A 20,167-nucleotide genomic window follows, 5' to 3' on the forward strand; every position below is an offset into this window, starting at 1 on the left:
CACACCGCTAGACCCCTCTGTTGTTCAGGTAGCACCAGGTCCGCTTACGTCTTTGTCCCCTGTATGTAGCTCGCCTGAGCCCCCGGAGTCACCACGCAGGACCCGACCAGAAGGGACGACGGCGGACTCGAGCGGTTCCACCCTGCCATCGGAAACAACACCTCAACTGGTACTGCGGCGGTCACAGCGACTGATCAAGGCGCCCAACAGGCTGAACCTGTGAGGGGACGACGCCTTACTTCAGCTTCGTGATTCTTGTATATATATCTTCCTGCCTCTGTATATATTGTTCCACCCATCTCACCCCCGCCGGACTCTTTTTTTAAAGAGGGGGGTGAATGTGGTGACCCACTGTAATTACATGTTGTATGCCTGGACACACCCCTGCTGCACCTGGCCTGAGACTCCTCCCTTTCCACCTGAGACTCCTCCCTTTCCGCCTGAGACTCCTCCCTTTCCACCTGAGGGACGGATAAAGGTGATGGTTCCTCCTCCTTGCCTCAGTCTGGGCCAGGTTAGCTACAAGGGTGTGCTCCAGTTCTTTGCGATTAAAGGCCTGTTATTTCACTCACTCGCTGGAGTCCTCATATCATAATTGATGGTGCATCATGGTGCAATGCCAATAATCTCTCCCTCAATGTCAACAAAATGAAGGAGATTGTCATCGACTTCAGGAAGTGTAGTGGAGAACATACCCCTGTATACATCAACGGGGATGAAGTAGAAATGGTCAAAAACTTCAAGTTTTTAGGTGTCCAGATCACCAACAACCTGTCCTAGTCCCCCCATGCTGACACTATAGTTAAGAAAGCCCATCAACACTCTACTTTCTCAGATGACTAAGGAAATTTGGCATATCAGCTACGATTCTCACCAACATGTAAAGATGCACCATAGAGAGCATTCTTTCTGGTTGTATCACAGCTGGGTATGGCTCCTGCTCTGCCCAAGACCGCAAGGAACTACAAAAGGTCGTGAATGTAGCCCAACCCATCACGCAAACCAGCTTCCTATCCATTGACTCTGTCTACACTTCCCACTGCCTCGGCAGAATAGCCAGCATAATTAAGGACCCCACGCACTCCGGATATTCTCTCTTTCACCTTCTTCCTTCGGGAAAAAGATACAGAAGTCTGAGGTCACATACCAACCGACTCAAGAACAGCTTTCTCTACATGTGTAGAGAAAGATCACCTTAATGCAAGGTAGGTCCATTCAAAAGTCTTAAAGTTTATTTATTAGTCACAAGTAATGCTTACATTAACACTGCAATGAAGTGACTGCGAAATTCCCCTAGTCACCACCGCCCAGGGCCTGTTCGGGTCAATGCACCTAACCTGCATGTATTTCAGAAAGTGGGAGGAAACCGGAGCACCCGGAGGAAACCCACGCAGACACGGGGAGAATGTGCAGATTCCACACAACCAGAAACCCAAGCCAGGAATCGAACCCGGGTCCCTGGCACTGTGAAGCAACAGTGCTAACCATTGTGCTACTGTGGATTGGTGCCAATTTCTCATTGATAATTCTCCTGTGAACTGGTATAAGGAATGTTGTGTTCTTAGAATCAGGAAATCTCTAAATGAAGAGATTAAACGGTTTTGTAAGTAACAAAATAAGTTATGCCAATATGTACCAATCTTTAACTTAGAGCTTTTTTTATTCATTTATGGGATGTGGGTGTTGATGGCTAAGCCAGCATTTATTGCCTATCCCGAGTTGCCTTCGAGGAGGTGGTGGTGAGCTGCCATCTTGAATCGCTGCAGTCCCTGACGTGCAGGTACACCCACAGTGCTGTTAGGGAGAGAGTTCCTGTATATGATGTTTTCTGACTGGAATATTCGAACTGGAGTAGAATCATTATGAAATAGCCCGATGTCATCAGGTTATTTGAGACCCTGTTCACTCTCCATACTGCAATCCAGTAAATCCTATTCACCTGTAGTCCTCCAACTTCATTTCCCTCAAACAATGATTTAATTTTTTTCCAAAATCATTGATTGTCTCCATTTCCCGGTCATTACCACCCAATGTCTAAAAAAGACTCTTCCTCATAGCCCACTTTTTTCTCTAGCCCGAAGTGTTAAATTTATGGCCGCGAGTCTTGTACCATCAGATAAAAACAACGTTTCTTTGTCTGCCTTATCCAAACTCACCTGAAGAAGGGGCTTGCAGCTCCGAAAGCTTGTGTGGCTTTTGCTACCAAATAAACCTGTTGGACTTTAACCTGGTGTTGTTAAACTTCTTACTGTGTTTACCCCAGTCCAACACCGGCATCTCCACATCATGATTATCCAAACCTATCATAACCTTGTATACCTCTATTGGATTTCCCTCCAACCCCTCCTGTGCTCCAAGGAGAACAACCCCAGTTTCTCTTCTCCAACCTAACATTGTAGCTAAGATCCCACATGTAGAGAACAGCTTTCTCTACACCCTAGCTATGACTGCAACACTACATTCTGCACTCTCTCCTTTCCTTCTCTATGAATGGTATGCTTTGTCTGTATAGCGTGCAAGAAACAATACTTTTCACTGTATACTAAATACATGTGACAATAATAAATCAAATCAAATCAAATCAAATATTCTGAACACTGCACTTTAGGAAGGATATGAAAGCATTGGAGAGAGTGCAGAAAAGATTCACCAGCATGGTTCCAGTGATGAGATACTTCAATTATGCGAACAGATTGGAGAAGTTGAGATTGATCTCGTTAGAGAAGAGAAAGCTGAATGGCGATTCAATAGAGGTATTCAAAATCATGAGGGATCTGGACAGAGCAAATGGGGAGAATCTGTCACCACTCATGAAAAGGTTTGAGATCAAAAAAAGTAAAGTCATGTTAAAGTAAAGTTTATTTATTAGTCACAAGTAAGGCTTACATTAACACTGCAATGAAGGGCACATATTTAAAGGAATTAATAAAAGAAGCTAAAGAAATGAGTGGTTAGGATCTGGAATGTGCTGACTGTGAGTGTAGTGGAGGCAGGTTAACTTGAAGTATCCCAAAAATAAATTAGACGTATTCGAAAAGGAAGAATGTGCAGGGTTATGGGGAGAAGGCAGGAGAATGGAACTGGTGCTCATTTGGAGAGCTGGTGCAGACACGATGGGCTAAATGGCCTCCCATGTGTTGTAAGAATTCAGTGATTTTGTGATGTGCCTGCTAACTCTTCTCTATCCAATTAATCCCATTCTCTGCTCTTTCCCTACACCTGAATAAATCCTTTCAAATCCTATTTATCCAATTTTCTTTTGAAAACCACTATATTTTCAGGCATGGCATTCCAGATCACAATAATTCATGTAAAATATGTAATTCTTTTGCCAATCACCTTAAATCTGTGTCCTCTGGTTATCTCCAACCAGCAGAAAGAGTTTCCCCTTCACTCCATCAAAATCTTTCATGGTCCCAAACACCTCCATCAAATCTCTTAACCTGCTTTGCTCTTTGACGAATAAGAACATAAGAACATAAGAACTCGGAGCAGGAGTAGGCCATCTGGCCCCTCGAGCCTGCTCTGCCATTCAATAAGATCATGGCTGATCTTTTTGTGGACTCAGCTCCACTTCCCCGCCCGCTCACCATAACCCTTAATTCCTTTACTGTTCAAAAATGTATTTATCCTTGTCTTAAAAACATTCAATGAGGTAGCCTCAACTGCTTCACTGGGCAGGGAATTCCACAGATTCACAACCTTTTGGGTGAAGAAGTTCCTCCTCAACTCAGTCCCAAATCTGCTTCCCCTTATTTTGAGGCTATGCCCCCTAGTTCTAGTTTCACCCGCCAGTGGAAACAACTTCCGTGCTTCTATCTTATCTATTCCCTCCATAATCTTATATGTTTCTATAAGATCTCCCCTCATTCTTCTGAATTCCAATGAGTATAGCCCCAGTCTACTCAGTCTCTCCTCATAAGCCAACCCTCTCAACTCCGGAATCAACCTAGTGAATCTCCTCTGCACCTCCTCCAGTGCCAGTCTATCCTTCCTCAAGTAAGGAGACCAAAACTGTACACAGTACTCCAGGTGTGGCCTCACCAGCACCTTATACAGCTGCAACATAACCTCGCTGTTTTTAAACTCCATCCCTCTAGCAATGAAAGACAAAATTCTATTTGCCTTCTTAATTACCTGCTGCACCTGCAAACCAAACTCCTTGAGATTCCTGCACAAGGACACCCAGGTCCCTCTGAACAGCAGCATGCTGCAATTTTTTACCATTTAAATAATAGTCCATTTTGCTGCTATTCCTACCAAAATGGATGACCTCACATTTACCAACATTGCACTCCATCTGCCAGACCCTCGCCCACTCACTTAGATTATCTATATCCCTGTGCAGACTTTCAGCGTCCTCTGCACACTTTGCTCTTCCACCCATCTTAGCGTCATCTGCGAATTTTGACACACTCCACTTAGTCCCCAACTCCAAATCATCTATGTAAATCATAAATAATTGCGGTCCCAACACTGATCCCTGAGACACACCACTAGTCACTGATCACCAACCAGAAAAACACCCATTTACCCCCACTCTTTGCTTTCTGTTGGTTAACCAATCCTCTATCCATGCTAATACATTACCCGTAACACTGTGCACCTTTATCTAATGCAGCAGTCTTTGGTGCGGCACCTTGTCAAATGCCTTCTGGAAATCCAGATACACCACATCCACAGGTTCCCCATTGTCCACTATGCACGTAATGTTCTCAAAGAATTCCACCAATTAAGTCAAACATGACCTGCCCTTCATGAACCCATGCCCTTCACGGACCCATAATCCAGCTTCTCCTGTCCTTCCACATGACTGAGTCACTGGTCCCATTCTAATAAACCTTTTCTATATCCTCTTGTGGCAAAATGGGTAGTGTCCCTGCCTCTGAGCCAGAAGATCCAGGTTTTCTATTGGGATCAAAGGTTATTTCTATTGGGATCAAAGATTATGGGGAGAAAGCAGGATTAGGCTATTGAGTTGGATGATCAGCCATGATCGTGGTGAATGACAGAGCAGACTCGAAGGGCCAAATGGCCTCCTCCTGCTCCTATCTTCTTCCATGTTTGAGTTCTATCCCAGGACTTGATAGCCAAGGAAGGTATGTTTAAAACATGGTCAAACAGCTTGAGTGTCAACCTGCAAATCTTCCCAACAAGTCAATGGTTGACAGTAAAAGCAGGAGAGACTCCTGGTCAGCCAGGTTTGATGTGCAGTGGCACCCCTCAAGCTATAAGGATCTGGCAACACACTAGCAACCTGTTCCAAGAATTATTAGCTGTGGAAACAGCCAGAAGTCTGCTTAGTGCACCATTAGCTGTGGGAAGATAATTGGAATACCCTCTCCAATTGACATCCATCCTAAATACTGTACCCATAATTGAATACAATACTCCAGATGAGGCCTAACCATTAATTTAAAAAGTTATGGCAACTTTCCTTCCTCATATATTCTGAGCCTCTTTTTCTCCATTAGTAGGTGCATTGGTAACCAGAGGACACAGATTAAATATAATTGGCAAAAGATCCACTGGCAGGAGCAGGTGACATGGTGGCACAGTGGTCAGCACAGTTGCTTCACAGTGCCAGGGACCCGGGTTCAATTCCAGCCTTAGGTCACTGTCTGTTTGCACATTCTTCCTATGTCTGCGTGGGTTTCCTCCGGGTGCTCCGGTTTCCTCCCACAGTCCAAAGATATGCAGTTAGGTGGATTGGCCATGCTAAATAGTCCCTTAGTATTTCGGTGAAGTGGAATTAGCATGGTAAATACATGGGGCTTTGGGGAAAGAGCTTGGCTGGATTGCTCTGTTAGAGAGTTGGTACAGACCTGGCGGGCCGAATGGCTTCCTTCTGCACTGCAGGCTTTCTATGATTCTAGGAGCTTAATATACTGTTCTGTGGGACCCACCATATCAGGAGATAATGTTACTGCTCAATGTTCTTCCACCCCACTGTCCTGCACTGACTTGAACCCTATCCCAGAGTACAAAAGGAAGGTAGTTATTTCAAATTTCTCTAAAGCTCAGGTTAGGCAACAATTGGAGTATTTGAATCCAATTCTAGCCAACATGTTTTAGGAAAGATGTAAAAGTCCTTGAGAGGATGCAGAGGAGATTTATCCAAATGATTCCGGGGTTGAGGGATCTTAGCTACAATGTTAGGTTGGAGAAGAGAAACTGGGGTTGTTCTCCTTGGAGCACAGGAGGGGTTGAAGGGAAATCCAATAGAGGTATACAAGGTTATGATAGGTTTGGATAATCATGATGTGGAGATGCCGGCGTTGGACTGGGGTAAACACAGTAAGAAGTTTAACAACACCAGGTTAAAGTCCAACAGGTTTATTTGGTAGCAAAAGCCACACAAGCTTTTGGAGCTGCAAGCCCCTTCTTCAGGTGAGTTTGGATAAGGCAGACAAAGAAACGTTGTTTTTATCTGATGGTACAAGACTCGCGGCCGTAAATTTAACACTTCGGGCTAGAGAAAAAAGTGGGCTATGAGGAAGAGTCTTTTTTAAACATTGGGTGGTAATGACCGGGAAATGGAGACAATCAATGATTTTGGAAAAAAATTAAATCATTGTTTGAGGGAAATGAAGTTGGAGGACTACAGGTGAATAGGATTTACTGGATTGCAGTATGGAGAGTGAACAGGGTCTCAAATAACCTAATGACATCGGGCTATTTCATAATGATTCTACTCCAGTTCGAATATTCCAGTCAGAAAACATCATATACAGGAACTCTCTCCCTAACAGCACTGTGGGTGTACCTGCACGTCAGGGACTGCAGCGATTCAAGACGGCAGCTCACCACCACCTCCTTGAAGGCAACTCGGGATAGGCAATAAATGCTGGCTTAGCCATCAACACCCACATCCCATAAATGAATAAAAAAAGCTCTAAGTTAAAGATTGGTACATATTGGCATAACTTATTTTGTTACTTACAAAACCGTTTAATCTCTTCAGTTAGAGATTTCCTGATTCTAAGAACACAACATTCCTTATACCAGTTCACAGGAGAATTATCAATGAGAAATTGGCACCAATCCACAGAACTCAGCTTGGTGATCAAAAAGATGGAGGCAAGGAAAGGTGGGCTTAATGAAATGCCAACAGAATGGCTGAAGGCCCTGAATGATGCCAACGCTGGGATACTGACAGACCTCTGCAACAAAATTTACAGCATTCCAACTTGAGGATATTACGCAGTCAGTGTTCATCAAACTCGCAAAGAAACTAAAAGCCCTAGAGTGCACAAAACATAGGACAATAAGCCTCATAAGCCGTGTGGTGAAAATTATTTTAATAATCATTTTGGAAAGAAATGACCAGTCTATACAAGCAGAGATAATAATAGCCAGTTAGGATTCAGACCAAAGAAATGATTAAAAAAGGGCATTTTTAATATGTGAGTAATTATTGAATGATACTGTGGTAACGAGCCCTTTTAAGGGGTGAGGTTGCAGAGGGATATGTGACCCATTTGGATAATCGGGCCAAAGTGTGCAAATCCTGGACTGAGCGCAGGCTCTCCCAGGCAGTCTGAGACTGGTGTCGAAGTGGCTACATGAGCAGGTCAGAGGCTAAGAATACTGTGGTGAGTAACTCACCTCCTGACTCCCCAAAGCCTGTCCACCATCTACAAGGTATAAGTCAGGAGTGTGGTGGAATACTCCCCACTTGCCTGGATGGGTACAGCCCCAACAACACTCAAGAAACTTGACACCATCCAGGACAAAGCAGCCCCCGTGATTGGCACCACATCTACAAACATCCACTCTCTCTACCACCGACGCTCAGTTGCAGCAGCGTGTACCATCTACAAGGTGCTCTGCAGCAATTCACCAAAGATCCTTAGACAGCACCTTCCAAACCCACGACCACTTCCATCTAAAAAGGACAAGGGCACAGCACCATCTGCAAGTTCCCCTCCTAGTCACTCGCCATCTTGATTTGGAAATATATCGCCATTCCTTCATTGTCGCTGGGTCAAAATCCTGGAATTCTCTCCCTAATGGAATTGTGGGTCAACCCACAGCACATGGACTGCAGCGATTCAAGAAGGCAGCTCACCACCACCTTTTCAAGGGCAACTAGGGATGGGCAATAAATGCTGGCCAGCCAGCGACGCCCATGTCCCACGAATGAATAATAGTAATCAGTAGCATCTTTCTCACTCTCTGTATATTGTTATTCCTGTTAATAAATAGTTCTTTAGCTACTCCGTTTGGTGGTCGTCACTCTATCCACGATATTACAGATACCTGGCAGTGCAAAAACCTGTGCATGTATGCTTAATAGACTGGGAGAAGGCATTTGATAGAGTTTACCATCAAAGAATAACGGAGTGCTTAAACAAACTGAAATTGACAGAAATGATCAAAGAATAATTCAGAATCTAAATCAAAATTAATCAGCTGTGACAAAACTTGAAAGGAGCTTGTCAGACAGCTTCCCTGTCAATAGAGGACTGTGATGGGGATGTGTTACATCTCCAAAACTGTTCAACCTGTATGCTGAACCTATCTTCAGAGACATAGGCAATCGACCAGGTTGCAACATTGGTAGGTTGAATGTCAAGAACTTGAGATACACAGAGGACAGTGTACTCCCACCCATTGACTCTGTTTACGTTTCCTGCTGCCTTGGAAAAGCAGCCAGCATAATTAAGGACCCCCATGCACCCCGGACATTCTCTCTTCCACCTTCTTCCGTTGGGAAAAAGATACAAAAGTCTGAGGTCACGTACCAACTGACTCAAGAACAATTTCTTCCCTGCTACCATCAGACTTTTGAATGGACCTACCTCGCATTAAGTTGATCTTTCTCTACACCCTGGCTATGACTGTAACACTACATTCTGCACCCTCTCCTTTCCTTCTCTATGAATGGTATGCTTTGTCTGTATAGCGCACAAGAAACAATACTTTTCACTGTATTCCAATACATGTGACAATAATAAATCAAATCAGATCAAATCAAATCAAATGATTTTAGAGTCAGAAGAAGCAGAAACCTAATCCCAGAAGTGAAAAATGAAATAAATGGATAAGTCCTTGAACAGGTGAAAAGGTGCACATAGCTTGGGCAGATTATCTGTTGATGTGATTGTGAGATTTGAAAGAGAATTGAGATAGCCAAGACCAGATGAAAGGCAAGTTAACATCAACCTGTTTAACCTTTGCCCAAAAGGCAATCCTTCCATACCGGGGATCATCCAAGTGAACCTTCTGTGAACTGCCTCCAATGAAATAATATCTTTCCTTAAATTGGGGGACCAAAACTGCTCACAGTGCTCCAGATGTGGTCTCACCAGTACCTTGTACAGTTGCAGCAAGACTTCCCTACTCTTATACTCCAAGCTCCCTGGAAATAAGGGCCAACATTCCATTAGCCTTTCTGATTAACTGCTGTGCCTGTGTGCTAGCTTTCTGTGGTACCATGGTAATATCCGAGACTAGTAATCCAGGATCATGCTCTAGGGGCATGGCAGCTGGTGTAAGTTAAATTCAATAAATTGCTAAATCTGAAATATAAAACGGGTCTCAGTAATGGTGACTGTCGATTGTTGTAATAACCCATCTGGTTCACTGAGGAAATCCTTACCTGACCCACATATGACTCTAGATCCACAGCAAAATGGTTGACTCTTAAATGCCCTCTGAAAATGGCCTAGCCAAATGAGGAAGTGCTGGAAATGGCTGGAGAAAGGAAGAAATTAGCACCTAATAGCAGAGAGAGAAAGATATATTCATGGTGACAATCATTGGAAAAAAAAAGATCCACCTAAAATGTTGGAGGAGGAACTAGAGGAAAAAATGGATGATGGATAAAATGGACTGGATGCAGTTGTCTGATGTGGAATGTGTGAGGACAGCACAGGACAGACGGAGATGGAGATCCATGGTCATCAACATTTAGGGAAGAAGCTGACATCAGTGAATGACAAATCTTCCCTCATGTCCCATTGCACTTTGTGCCCATGAGAAGCTTCTCCTTCTTATGCAGTCCCTCGGGATGGAGGATGATTTGTTCCCACTCTGGTTTGATGGGATCTGAACTGGCTGGTAAGTCCAATGTGCATTCTGCGCATTGTCACATGTGGGGCTGGGCAGGTGATGTTTGAAGGGTTGGATTCATGGGTTCTTTGGACGTTTGTGCACTCCCTCTGATCCATTGACTTTGCCTCTGCACGGTCCCGATCTTCCTGAATGAGCCGTATCCATTTTGGTCATCATATGACTGTGTTTCCCATGAATCAGTGAGTATGTTTGACCTCAGGGTAAATATGTGGGGTTATGGGAATAGGGCCTGGGTGGGATTGTTGTTGGTGTAGGCTAAATGGGCTGTATGACCTCTTTCTGCACTGTAGGGATTCTATGATTCTTTTTTCCTTTGAAGACATTGCATCCCATTTTCCTGTCCTCCTGGAAGTCTCCTGCAATGCCCAGCTTCAGAGTATAGAAATAGCTTCAGGAATCTGGTATCAGGCATGCAATGTTGACCTGGGAGAAGACGCTACTGTTGGGATTGCTTTCTTGAGACTGGATTTGGAGCATCTCCAAAGGCACTGGCAGTGTTTTGAAGTACCTACGTCTCCGATGCAAATAGGAATGCGGAGATTACTGCTGCCCAGTAAACCATGACCTTAGTCTCAGTCTCCTGATCCTGGTTCTCAAATGCTCTTTTCCTCAGTCAGCCTGTGACGAAGGAAAGGTTGCCATGATGTGGAGATGTCGGTGTTGGACTGGGGTGGGCACAGTAAGAAGTCTCACAACGCCAGTCCAACAGGTTTATTTGGAATCACGAATTTCGGAGTGCTGCTCCTTCATCAGGTGATGGAGGTGAAGGTGATCGTGATTCCAAATAAACCTGTTGGACTTTAACCTGGTGTTGCGAGACTACTTACTAAGCCAAAGGTTGAGCAGACACAATGGAGAAGATAATGAATTTCATCATCTTTGTCTGTCTTTGTCAAGAGGAGACTGCCACGATATAGAAAATTGTCCACATTTTCCAGGATCTTGTCATTGATCTTAGTTGACAGGAAGAATTTTACTGTAGAAACTGATTGGGAGAGGACTTTAGTTTTCCGGGTATTTAGTTTGTTATGTCTCAGGGAAGGAGTTGACAGTGATGTGGAGCCCAGTTTCTGAGTGAGTGCACACACAGCGTGATCTTCTGAAGCTCAGTGACAGAGGTTGGACTGCTTTTGGATTAAAGGTTGAACAATTTCTTGCCTGCTCTGCGGATTATCTCCAGGCCGGTGGATAATTTACTGAAGTTGGTGCAGATGCCACAGCCTTGTTTGACCCCAGTTTTCACTGAGATAGGGTTTGTGGTGGTTCCATTGAAATATTAGAAACTTATTAAACTTAGCAAAGTGCGAACAGAAGTCAATCGCTTCAGTGGAGCGTATAGATGGGCAAAGTTCTCACAAGACGGGGGCGGCACGGTGGCGCAGTGGTTAGCACTGCTGCTTCACAGCTCCAGGGACCTGGGTTCGATTCCCGGCTTGGGTCACTGTCTGTGTGGAGTTTGCATATTCTCCTCGTGTCTGCGTGGGTTTCCTCCGGGTGCTCCGGTTTCCTCCCACAGTCCAAAGATGTGCGGGTTAGGTTGATTGGTCATGCTAAAAAATTGCCCCTTAGAGTCCTGAGATGTGTAGGTTTGAGGGATTAGGGGGTAAATATGTAGGGATATGGGGGTAGGGTCTGGGTGGGATTGTGGTCGGTGCAGACTCGATGGGCTGAATGGCCTCCTTCTCCACTGTAGGGCTTCTATGAAGACAATTATGTGCGAGAAAGGCCCTTTGGTCTATCTTTATTATTAATTTGCAGGATGTGGTCATTATTGACAAAGTCACCATTTATTGCCCATCCTTGAAGGAAGTGACAGGTCCTCTTGGATTGCTGCAGTGCATGAGGTGTTGTTCGATAGAGAGTTCCTGAGTTTTGATCCAGCAATGATCTTAAGTGATACACCCAGGAAGATCTTACTTCTGGCCTACTCCTGCTTCTAGTTTCTATGTTTCTCCTAGAATCCCTACAGTGCAGAAGGAGGCCATTCGGCCTATCGAGTCTGCACCGACAACAATCCCACCCAGACCCTATTCCTGTAACCCCACATATTTACCCCGCTGATCCCTCTAATTTACACATTCCGGGACATTAAGGGGCAATTTAGCATTGCCAATGCACCTAACCCGCACATCTTTGGACTTTGGGAGGAAACCAGAGCACCTGGCGGAAACCCACACAAACACAGAGAGAACGTGGAAACTCCACACAGTTACTCAAGCCGGGAGTCGAATCCAGGTCCCTGGAGCTGTGAGGCAACAGCGGTAACCACTGTGCCACCCCTATCCTAAAGTATACCCCGTTTCAGCATCCAGAGTTACTGGTTAATCTCATTCTTTCCCCTCTTGAGTTAACTGCAGCTAATTAACAAGAAAGTAAGGATCCCAGATTACGGAGAGGGAAAATCAACTGAGGCTCTCGTACCTGATTGCTATCCAGCAACTCTTACCTGTAGTGCACCTCAAAGGCAGAATCGGGCAAAGTTGGCACCATAAAGCTGAAAACTCATTGACACTGACTGGCTTCAGGTTTGCTGTGCGATTAGTGGAAATTATATCCCAATAAAGAAATCAAAATTAGGCAGACAAGTCAGTCAGTGCAACAGGGACTCATCGGCAAAACCCTGGAGCATAAAGTTCCTGTAGTTAAACACCAGGGAAGACCAAAGCTGTGCCCCCACCTAAATCTCTAACTTTACCACCAATTTCAATCCTTTCTGGCCAATATCTCAGGTTAAATCAGATTGTCTGCAACCTTGTGGTGCGATTTCATCCGAGTTGAAATTCCAATCCTGTATTCCCTCTGTCACCACTTTCTTTTAATTTATTAATGAGATGTGCGTGTTGTTGGCTAGGTCAGCATTTATTGTCCATCCCTAATGCCTTTGAGAAGGTGGTGGTGAATGGTTGCCTTGAACCACTGCAGTCCTTGTGGTGTAGCACCCACAGAGCTGTTCGGGAGGAAGTTCCAGGATTTTGACCCAGCGACAGTGAAAGAACGGCGATATATTTCCAAGTCAGGATGTTTGAGTAGCTTGGAGGGGACTGCCAGATACTGGTTTTCTAATGTGTCTGCTGCCCTTATCCTTCTAGATGGTAGTAGTCGTGAATTTGGAAGGTGATGTCTAAGGTGTTTTGGTGAGCTTTTTTCTTAATTATTTTTCATGGAATGAGGGCGTTGATGACAACGCCAGTACTTGTTGCCCATTCCTGAGTCAACCACATTGCTGTGGCTCTGCAATCGTCAGTAGGCCAGACCAGGTAAGTGTGGCAGATTTCCTTCCCTAAAGGATATTAGTGAACCAGGTGAGTTTTTACATCAACCAGTGATAGTTTCATGATCACCATTACTGAGATCAGCTTTCAATTCCAGATTCATTAATTGCCGTGGTGATATTTGAGCCCATGTCCCCCCAGAACATTAGGCTGGGACTCTGCTTTCCCAGTCTAGTGATATTACCTCCATATCACCATCTCCCCTCTAATGCACTGTGTTTCTTGTAGAGGGTACATACACATTGCTGCCAATGTCTGTTGGTACTGAAGGGCATGAATATTTGTGCACAGAGTGCCAAACAAATGAGCTGCTTTGCCCTGGAAGCTGTTGAGCTTTTGAGTGTTGTTGGAGCCGCACTCATCCAATCAAGTGGAGAGTATTCCATCACCCTCCTGACTTGTGCCTTGTAAATAGTGGATAGGCTTTGGGGAGTTGGCAGGTGAGTTACTTGCTGCAGGATTCCCAGACTCTGATCTTGTAGCCACATTAGTTGTATGGCTAGTCCAGTTCAGTCTCTGGTCAATGATAAATCCCAGGATGTTGATATTGGGGATTCAGCGATCGTAATGCCGTTGAATGTCAAGGGGCGATGTGAGATTCCCTTTGGTTGGAAATGGTCATTATCTGGCATTTGTGTGGTGTAAATATTGCTTGCCACTTGTGGCACGGTGGCACAGTGGTTATTACAGCGCCAGGGACCCGAGTTCGATTCTCGGCTTGGGTCACTGTTTGTGTGGAGTTTGCACATTCTCCCCATGTCTGCGTGGGTTTCCTCCGGGTGCTTTGGTTTCCTCCCACAGTCCAAAGATGTGCTGGTTAGGTGGATTCGCCATGCTAAATTGCCCCTTAGTGTCAGCAGAACTCAGCAGAGGGTAGATGCATGGATTTATGGAGATAGGGCCTGGGTGGGATTGTGATGGGTGCAGACTCGATGGGCCAAATGGCCTCCTTCTGCACTGTAGGAATTCTATGAACCCAAGCCTGGATATTGTCCAGGTCTTGCTGCTTTTGGACAGTTTGCTTCAGTTTCTGAGGAGTTGCAAATGATACTGAACATTGTGCACTCATCTGTGGACATGCCCATTCTTGACCTTATGATGGAGGGAAGGTCATTGATGAAGCAGCTGAAGATGTTTAGGCCTAGGACACTACCCTGAGGGACTAAGCAGAGATGTTCTGGAGCCGAGATCACTACAGCCATCTTCCTTTGTGCCAGGTATGATTCCAAGAAGCGTAGAGTTTTCCCCCTGATTCCCATTGACTCCAGTTTTGCTAGGGCTTCCTGAGCCACTCAGTCAATGATTCCTTGATGTCTAAAACAGTCTCTCTCACTTCACCCTTGGGAGTTCACCTGTGGAGGCACCTGTCTCCACTCCTGCCTGAGCTCATTTGCTGCTGAAACTTCATCTATGTTTTTGTTGCTTTCAGGCATAATTATTCCAATGCTCTTCAGCCTGATCGCCTGCTTTTCACCCTGCATAAACTTAACCTAACCCAGGATCTGCTTCCATTTCTAATTTGCATCAAGTCTTCTTCATCTATCCCCCAGTGCTTGCTGACCTATGCTGAGGCATTGCTGGATTGGGAGCCAAATTTAAAATATTCACCCTTGTGTACAAATCCTTTCATGGCCTCAACCCTCCCTATGTTTCTTTTGTTCGCAATAATTTAGGGCTCCCTGAGCCACTCAGTCAATGATTCCTACGCTAATTGCCCTTGAACTGAGTGGCTTGCTAGGTCATTTCAGGGGGCATTTCAAAGTTAATCACATTGCTGTGGCTTTGGAGTCACATGTAGGCCAGACCAGATAGGAATGGCAGATTTCCTTCCCTAAAGAAAATTAATGGATTGGTGGGATTTACAACAATCAACAATGTTGTCGTGGTCATCATTAGACCTTTAATCCCAGATTTTTATTGAAGTCAAATTTAACCATCTGCCATGGTGGGATTTGTACCTAGGTCCCCAGAGCATTAACCTGGGACCCTGGGTTACTAGTCTAATGACAACACCATTACACAACCTCCTGAAGCACCTGCCACCCGCCCCCCACCCCACAACTCTTTGAGAACTTTGCATTAATCCAATTCATACAGCTCAACCTTCACCCATCACCCACCCAGCTTTCCATCAGTGACTGGGCCTCTGGGCCTACAGGCTCCAAGCTCTGGAATCCCTGTTGCCTCACCTTTCTTAAATCTTACCTCTTTAACCAAGCTTTTGACCGCCCGTCCTAACGCCTTTCTTTGATTCAGTGTCAAATTTTGACATAACATTGCTGTTTTACTAGGTTAAAGGCAGTTTATCAATGCAAGATCCTGCTGGAATGTGCAGAAAGACAAACCAGGACACATCACATACTTAAAACAAGGAAATGATTGGAGGAAAGGTCACCAACTTGTTCTAGCAAGCTGAGTTCAACAGTACTGAGTCCAGACTGCAATCCGTGCAGACTGCTGGTTTCTGGTATTTGATAAGATTTTAGCTGGGTTATTCTTGGAAGTCTGTTGCTACAATGTACAAAATGAAAGGGCTGGTCCGATGTCTACAGGAATTCTATCCTTCAGGTAATTATGGCAAGTGTGGGAAAGAAAGTAGCAAAGGAGGAGAGAGGAGAAAATAAGAGAAAAGAATGTGCAAAAAGAATGAATGGGGAAGATAGGGACGGAATAAAGAAATGGAGAGAGAGGGTTGAGAGGAAGAAGTGAAGAAACAAAATAATAATTTTGTTAACTCTATGGAAAGATAGCAAGACCCATTCATAGCACTTGAGAGACAGAGAGAAAAGATACAGGACAACAGAGGTACAGAGGGGAGCATATTTATAACATATATATATAGAGAGAGAGAGAGAGGGAGAGAGGGAGAACTGGAGTAAGAAACATGTGAACAAATCAATTGAGAGAGAAAGAGACCAGGAGAGAGAGAGATGGAGAGAGAGAACTAGAAACAAAGTTAAAGATACAGATTGAGAAAGAAAGAAGCTTATATATATTGAGAGTGAGAACAAGTGAGAGACAAAGCTGGAGAGAGAAACAAAGTGACTGACAGATTGAGAGAATAAGGCATAGCGAGAAAGACAGACAGTGGAGCAGGGGGTACAGAAATCCCTGCTTTTTGAGACTGAAACAAAGTAGATCAGTTTAAAATAGGGACCACAGTGTGCCTTATATATACCAAAGGTATCACAATCTGCCTACTGATATATGAAGGTATTGTCTGTATAAGCACATATATAATCATTTTTGAACATAGATTTAAACTGTATTTTTGTATTTTCTTGTGAGCTTTGGTCAACAAGCAATTTACCTCGAGGCATAATGGGAAATAAGCTTAATTAGATAGACCACATTCTTTTGGAACAAAGATAATAGATAATAGAAAATGCTCCAGCATAGAGCATATGCCACATTACCAGGGGCAGGCCAGACAGCTACAAGCAACCAAGGTTTTTGAAATGAATAAAGGATTCAGCTTCTAGCTACAATGAATAGATGTATTCAGCCTCCACTGATAGAGGGGACAGAAAACAGACAGGAGAGATGATTCCCTTCTAGTTCTCAGGACTGCAGGTGTTAGGAGTGACCCTTGAATCTACCGGATTTGTGTAGCTGCGGGTACTAGGCAACAGGGGAAAGAACCTCTGGGTTTGGTTGACCAATTAATTCCTAATTCTACTGGAAGGTAGAATGCTATTGGCCAAAATAAATAAGGTATATTAATGTAATTGGACCGTCCAGTTTGGATGACAGGTTGGGCAGGAAGATTGAATCTTTGGAAATGTATATCTGTTGTGCTCATTGTGATGTAACGTCAAACAGAAGTTGGAATCCTCTGACTGTCTCTCTCCCAATATGTGTTGGTCAAATAAAGAACGTCTTTAACTGCATACTGTCTTTCACAAGTCTTTGTGTTAGCTGAATTCGGCTCGGAAAAATGCCCTTATAGACAGAAAAACAGAGACAGAGAAACACACAGTGACAGAACGAGTGACTCTATACAGATACCATAGGCAATCATCTTTACCTTGATCAATAAACAGTAACCTTGTAGAGTTAGCGAGCAATCCTTTTTTGGAATTAAATAACAGTGGTTACACAGGGATTAACTTTTAATAAACAATTACTCTATACAGTCACAATGAGTAACCCTTACCCTTCTGAATAGGCAGTGACAATTGGATACAAGGCATCAAGTGAGATGAAACAAGAGCAAGTTGGAGTTGAGTTATATACTAGCCATAATCTAACTGAATGGCCAAACATGTTTAAGGGGCTGAATGGCCACCTTCTGTTTCTGATGTTTTTTGGCGATCATTTGAGAATTGAAATGAATTTTTGATTTGATTTTTGTTTTTGATATGTCATATGTATTGGGATAGAGTGAAAAGTATTGTTTCTTGCGCACTTATACAGACAAAACATACCATTCATATAGTACATAGCATAGGGGAGGAAGAAAGGAGAGTGTGCAGAATATAGGCCGGTATTTTATGACCTTGCTTGGTGAGGCTCGTAAAATCCTGCCTGAGGCCAACAGAGAATTCTGTTCTATGAGCAATCGGGGCGGGCATGGCGGTAACATTCCGGCCATAGTGTTACAGTCACAGATACAGTGTCGAGAAATTTTCCTCAGGAGATTAAATATGCTGGGACCAAACTGAATCTTGGATGTGGAGGGAGCAAGTTTCAGAAAACATTACAGTTGAGTAAAGCCATTTGGCCCAATTTGATTCATTTTTAATTATTTGCTCTTTCAACGAGTGTTGTTAGTAAAACCAGCATTGATTGCCCATCTCTAATTGCCCCCACCACCACCTTCTTGAACCTCGGCAGTCCATGTGGTGCAGGTACACTCACAGTGCTGGTGAAATGGGAGTTGCAGCACTTCAACCCAGTGAAACTGAAGGACTGTCAATGAAGTTTCAGTCAGGATAGTGAGCCCCCGGGTGGTGTTCTAATGTATCTGTTGTCTTCCAGGCATTAGAGATCATGGGTTGGAAGATACTATCTTATAATTGGGAGGTTTAAAAAATTATTATGCTTTAGGACTGTATCTTTTGGTTTATAAGGTGGTTATATCTTGGGACTGGAGCTCTAAATTAAGGGTAAAAGAAGGACCTATTCCAGTGTCTGCCTGAAAGTAAACTTGGGCAGTTGATTGTTAGAGATAAAAGAAAGTGTTGGATTATTTTTACTGAGAAGATGCAAGATATTTACACTTGGGGACAATGACCACAGTCTCTGAATATACCATGAATAAACCTCAAGTTTTCCAAAGTCCCAGAAAGATATGGGTCGCAAGTTGTAAACAGTTGTGTAAACTGTCCATTTATTCCCAAGATCAAAGGAATTTGGGATCAAAGATAGCTAATTAGCATTCCTACTTAGATACTAATGGCCAGAATTTTACGTTCTGCCCGCCACGGGAATCGTAGCGGGCGAGGGGTGGACCATGGAAAGGTCCATTGACCTAGGCGGGATTTCACGGTTTTGGGACGAGCAAGCCATAAAATCCCGTCCAATGTGTTTCTCATTACCATGTGGAAGAGGGAAGAAGGTGCCATTTTTGAGATTAGGTTACAGACTTCTCTATAAACCCATGAATATCAGAGACAGCAATTTGCAGTTCTGTCTTGTGTGGTTTGCAGACACCTGAGGAATAGATGCAGACAGGCCTGCACCTTAAACAGAGAAAATGGTTACTCAATATTCTTCAACACACATAGATGGGAGCTTTAGCTCAGAATAAAACTGAGTTTGTGAGGATTTAAAGGAGGCTGGAAGATTTATGGGGTTGTGGGTGGGCCTGGGCAAGACGTTCTGACAGAGAATCAGTGTAGACTCGATGGGTGGAACGGCCTCCTTCTGCAGTATAGGTATTCTATGGTTTATCTATTTTGGAGCTAGAGGAAAGGATCTATAGCATAACCCTTACAAGGAAAGGCAGTTCTGCTAATAAATGTTACCTGGTTGGGAAAGTGAAAAGGAAGCAAGGTAATGGGAACTTGGAATAATTTCAGACTGGTTCAAAGAACAAAGAACTGTACAGCACAGGAAACAGGCCCTTCGGCCCTCCAAGCCTGTGCCGCTCCTTGGTCCAACTAGACCAATCGTTTGTATCCCTCCATTCCCAGGCTGCTCATGTGACTATCCAGGTAAGTCTTAAACGATGTCAGCATGTCTGCCTCCACCACCCTACTTGGCAGCGCATTCCAGGCCCCCACCACCCTCTGTGTAAAAAACATCCCTCTAATATCTGAGTTATACTTCGCTCCTCTCACCTTGAGCCCGTGACCCCTCGTGATGGTCAGTTCTGATCTGGGAAAAAGCTTCCCACCGTTCAGCCTATCTATCCCCTTCATAATCTTGTACACCTCTATTAGTTCCCCCCTCATTCTCCGCCTTTCCAGGGAGAACAACCCCAGTTTACCCAATCTCTCCTCCTAGCTAAGACGCTCCATACCAGGCAACATCCTGGTAAACCTTCTCTGCACTCTCTCTAACGCCTCCACGTTCTTCTGGTAGTGCGGCGACCAGAACTGGACGCAGTACTCCAAATGTGGCCTAACCAGTGTTCTATACAGCTGCATCATCAGACTCCAGCTTTTATACTCTATACCCCGTCCTATAAAGGCAAGCATACCATATGCCTTCTTCACCACCTTCTCCACCTGTGTTGCCACCTTCAAGGATTTGTGGACTTGCACACCTAGGTCCCTCTGTGTTTCTATACTCTTGATGGCTCTTCCATTTATTGTATAACTCCTCCCTACATTATTTCTTCCAAAATGCATCACTTCGCATTTATCTGG

The sequence above is a fragment of the Mustelus asterias genome, chromosome 2 (assembly GCF_964213995.1).
Source record: "Mustelus asterias chromosome 2, sMusAst1.hap1.1, whole genome shotgun sequence".
Lineage (NCBI taxonomy): Eukaryota > Metazoa > Chordata > Chondrichthyes > Carcharhiniformes > Triakidae > Mustelus > Mustelus asterias.